Below are 5,511 nucleotides of genomic sequence, written 5' to 3'. Positions count from 1 at the left end.
TTTGTACTTTTAAATTCTAACATAATGGATTCTTCGTATGTTTTGAACAGTGGTCGATGACAGGACATGACCCACACCGTACGAGCGCAAGTACGTAGGCAGAAAGGGCTTAAACGCCGTGATGAAGATTCTGAGTTCTTGTGGCGGCATGGTTAGTATTTCACTTTACTCTTTTACATTTATTGTATTTTAATGATAAGCTAAGAAAATAAATTGTTTTGTAATAATATGCTTATACTTACAGAAAGTACGTCTTATTGTTTTTTCTTGCAGAATCCGACAGATACGCTGCTTGGATACAATGAGATGTCCAATTAGACGACGTCAGTCTAGCCGTAGCCGTAGCCAGATAGCATTAGTTTCCTTTTGTCATAGATCGTATATTGAGATGACGTGTATATGTCTTTTTGTAACTATTGGAAAACCATGTATTTTCTCAATAATGACAATTGTGTTGTAACTATTACATTTGCAAAGCTTAACAATCAAGTGATTTTTCCTATGATGCGTATAATTGTCATTGATTTACTTTCGTCCAATTACTTTTGTCAGTTTTGTATCTTTATTCTACAAACAATACTATGCATGATGGAGTTAATGGTTATATTGTCTTGTGGGTGACTACTTTGGGTCTATACCTTGCACTTTCTTTCAAAGGTCAATCTAGGCTTATCTTGGATTCATTTAGGTTTACTCTATTATTGAAACATTCAATATGGATGATTGAATGTCCTGCCACCCAAAAATTTTTACCTTCGGTTAGTGACGCTATATAAGGCTCTGCAACATTGCTATGAGCGTCATTATAGGAAGCCTGCAACCGCTGCTATCTGTGTCCCTATATAGCGATGTAGATAGAAACGCAAATAGTGACATTCCCGTAGCGATTGAAACATTCAATATGGATGATTGAATGCCCTGCCACCCAAAATTTTTTACCCTCGGGCGTCGCTATAAGCGTCACTATATAAGGCTCTGCAACATTTCTACAAGCTTCGCTATTGGAAGCCTGCAACCGTCGCTATCTGTGTCGCTATATAGTGACGCATATATCAACGTAGATAGAAACGCAGATAGCGACGCATATAGCGACGTTCCCGTAGCGACGGTCTTAGCAACTCTGGGGAGTATAAAAACCCAATGTATTTCCGTCGCTAAAAGCGTCACAAGTGCACATAACCTCTTGTAGTGAGTCCCCAAGCCGAGCTCTACCATAGCTACTAATAGGCGAAATAGAGTGTCTCTTCTAGAGTCCAAGCCTTGAGTAAAGGGGACTTCGGGGAAGAGAATGGGAGGCGTGCGCGAGGAGACCTCTGCCCAATGCATATGTGGCTGCTACAATTTGTGCGCAGCAAGGAGATGCCTCACATATATGTGGGAAGGTAGCCCGATAGGTTTTTTTTTTCCTCTCTCTCTCTCTCTCTCATGACAAAAACATGCCTGAGGATGCAAGTCCCTTGAGCAAATAGGAATGCAAAAACAATGAGGCTAACTTACAAATGAAAGTATGATTTTGGAATTTCAATGGATACCCAGGGAATTCGGGGGTTGTCATTGATGAACTAACAAGCCAAGCCAATGTTGTACATCTTGTTGAAACTTGGAAGCATGATACACAAAGGATTAACGGGGTGGAGTATTACAATGTACATTCATTGATGTGTTCAATAATCTCAAGCAACAAAGAGGGCAAGAAGGGGTATCATGTATGGTTATGAAAGAATTGGAAGATTTTGTATCAATTGTGAAAGATGACAAGCACAAACGTTATGTATGGCTGAAAATTATGACACCAAAAAGAGCACCCATTTTTGTAGTTGGTTGCTACATTCCTCATCATCAGTCCCCCTTTTACCCTTGCATGAAAAAAGATGAGCCATTTTTTGATTCAGAGGATGATATTGCTTATTTTAAAGGTGAAAGTGATGTTATTGTCTTTGGGGATATAAATGCTCGCACAAAAATATTGTAACATGATACTCAACAATTTGATATGCCATACATTTCAAGGGAGTTGGAGGAAGTTCACTTGTATGATTGTACTTCAATGGATGAGAAAGAGCCAAATCACTATGGAAAGTTACTTTTACACATGTGTAATAGCACGGGTATGTCTTTGGCTTCTCTTCCTTCTTTGGCTTCTTTGCCTTTTCTCTTTTCAGTGGATCCTCCTTGACCTCTATGGTGCCTGGCCTCTTCCTTTGGCTTCTTCGTTCCTTTGGGGGCTTAGGTGTTGTGGGTAGTGCTATTTGGAAACTGACCATATATCTAATCAACTTTGCCCTTTCCCACCAAACATGGTTGTCGGTGTAGAAATTCTAGCAAAGAAAGATTAGTGTGTTAGCTTACCCTAATAGCAAATCTTTCCCTATTTATATTGTCAAATGATTACTCTAATAGTCTTTTTTGCGTTGCAGTAGATGTATTCAACCACTAGCTTTGCATTTTTTATCACTAACTATGGCAAGACCATTAGACATTGTATGGTCATTGATCTCTCTTTACCAATCTTTGAGGATTTCAACACACTCAGCATCCAGGGTAATATAATCTGTTCTTTGAAGAAGGTCATCCTCTAAGAAATCAGCCACCAAGAAGTCTATGGAATTGACACCTCTCGGCAACGAAGGGAGTTGAACTTCGATCTCCCTGAGTTCATTTGTTTCCAGCTCCTTGTCAACTTTGGGCTCTTCCAAAACAACATCCTTTGTTATTTCCTCAACCAACATTTCATGTTGTTTTGCCTTTCATGATGGGGGTATGATGAAAATGTTGAAGTTTTTCTCATCTTGTAGAGGTACAGGCTCAAAAATTTTGTTTAATATGTACCTTAATCTCCTCAAGATATTCATATCCTTGTCCATAAGTGTGACCTTGTGAGAGTGAGCTACATATATGTATGCATCTTGGAAGAGCTCAATTAAAAATTCTTCAGCAACCTCTCGCATACATGCCAAGGCACCTCTTGTCCATCTCATATCAATCTTAGATTGCTCTGCTATTTGCCTATAGACCCTTTGAAAAGGAAACCTTGGAATTTCAATTGTTAGAGCCTTCTGTGCTCTCCTTATCTCCCTTAAGCATCTCACCTTCTAAGATAATCTCCTTTTCTTTACAGGTGGGAGTTTCATACCCACTCCCTTTTTGGTATGTTGCTTGAAGGATGTATCTCCCTTATCTCCTTGTGAGCTCCCACCTTTGTCCACCTTTGATCTCTCACATTTGTCCCCTTTTGAGCTCTCACCTTTTTCTGTTGGTTTGAAATCAATTGGTGTTCCCTTGACATCTCCTGGTTGACATTTTCTCTAGGAACCTTCCTTGCAGTTTGTTTGGTCCTGACTCCTTGCCATATCTTTAGATTAGACATAAAAGGAGGAAAAATTGTGAGCATAGAGTCACTATAGTTTTTCTTCAACAAACTATCTTAGACCTCTTCATTAACTTTAGAGAGAAACATTCTATTGATATTGCACCAAAAATAAGACTTGTTTTTTCTTTATGCGAAAATAGTGTAGTCGGACATACATCCGGCTACCCTATTTTTGCATTGAGAGGACACGTTCAATTAAAGTTAAAAAAAGTATCTCTAATGAATATATAATGACATAAAGATCCATTGAATTTCCTGGACACACTATGTTAGGCCTCCTTATGAAGTTCAAAAGTCCACAATCTAAAGGATAAAAGTGTGTCCCCTCTATACGAAAATAGTATAGCTGACGACTACTCTATTTTTTCATAGAGAGGACACTACCATAAAAAATGTCAAAAAAAAAACTCATTTTGTCTCTATGTGATAATAAAGTAGTCGGACATTGGTCCAACTACTCTATTTTTACATAGAGAGGACACTACCTAAATGTTGAAAAAAGGCCAATTGTGTCGTCCCTATGCGAAAATAGTGTATTCGGATCGGCTACTCTATAAGGGACAATACTAGAAAATATTTTAAAAAAAAAACTCTTGTAGTCTCTATGCGATAATAGTGTAGTCAAACATTTGTTCGGCTACTCTATTTTCGCATAGAGAGGAAACAATACTTGTGTCGTCTCTACACAAAATTAGTGTAGCTGCACTATTTTTGCATAAAGGCGACACATCTTTAAAAAAATATCACAATACCTCTTATGTTGTCCCTATGCAAAAACAGTGTAGAGAGAGAGAGAGATTCTAGAACTCTCTTCAGTGACTTCTAGAGAAGTCAATCTTGCTATTTTCAAAATAGCAAGATTTCTTTCCTTCAAATTTCCTTTTGCCTAGGCTTTTAGATTTTTAGAGGGGAAAAACAATAAATTAGATTCCAACTCAGCATGTGGGTGTCCTATTAATGTTCTCCACTCTTAAGATACATAGTTTTTGGCGTGTAGGTCCCGTTATGGATTTGTAACGTTAGTGGGATCGAGTAGAAGTTGCTAAATCATCTTTACGGTCTCCTTTTATAATTTTAGTATGATTTGGGTAACAGATTCCTAGAAAATAGTGGCGCAACGTATATCAACCTTTTGCCAAGTATTTAGAGTCGGGTCACACCCAAGGTGAGCAGGGACAACAGGTATGTTGTTGAAACCTGGTCGCACCCACAAGGGAAGGATTGGGAGATGCCGCTTATGAGATATTTCAACCTAAAAGTGGAATGCGCCTTCAATTGCCATTGGCAAGAGTGTATAGATGAATGCGCTCATTGATTTTCTTCATAAGTAATAGCTTAATACCATCACTTTACACGAAATAGTAGTGCAACACTGGTAGGTCTACGAGAAATCAGGACTCTTCCTAAACATGGACTCCTTTCCCCTTCTATCCGTGGATGCAACTCAATATTAGAGAGTTCTAGATCATTAACAAATAACAATTCGTTTTGCACTTTCCTTTTCAAAATTCATATGAAGGCCATTGAGTTTCTTTCTATCCGGAGTAAAACAACTTTTCCACACTTTTATAGTAGGACTACTCTTCAACGAATTTAAACTCTGAGAACTACTAAACTTGTTAGCGCAATGGGGGACTACTAAACTTGTTACCCAAAACAACTTTTCCACACTTTTATAGTAGGAGTACTCTTCAACAAATTTGAACTCTTGAAACTACTAAACTTGTTAGGGCGGCAATGGGGGACCCAACTCTTAGCGTTTGATCCAATTCTCCCATCCACGTTGGCATTGACTCATTGGTCCATTTTAGGAATAGAAACGAGATGGACCAAGGCCTCCTTTAGAAAGCCCCGATTTTTCTAAATTTTTTGCCCCTTCTCCTTTCTCTCTTTCTCTAAGTTACCATTACCTAAAATCATAGATAGGACATCCACTCAAAAACAATCCTTTGTACACTAGTCCTTCCTCTCTCTCTCTCTCTCTCTCTCTCTCTCTCTCTCTCTCTCTCTCTCTCGTGTGCATTGAACATTACATCTTTGCCCGGTGCACCTTTGCAGGTTATATTTTAGAGAAATTTAATTAGGAACACCTCCCTCCAAATACTATGTACAATTGGACACCAGGAGTGATCTTGTGTGGG

The sequence above is a fragment of the Adiantum capillus-veneris genome, chromosome 22 (assembly GCF_014529385.1).
Source record: "Adiantum capillus-veneris isolate H3 chromosome 22, ASM1452938v2, whole genome shotgun sequence".
Classification (NCBI taxonomy): Eukaryota; Viridiplantae; Streptophyta; class Polypodiopsida; order Polypodiales; family Pteridaceae; genus Adiantum; species Adiantum capillus-veneris.
This window is presented reverse-complemented; position numbering follows the sequence as displayed.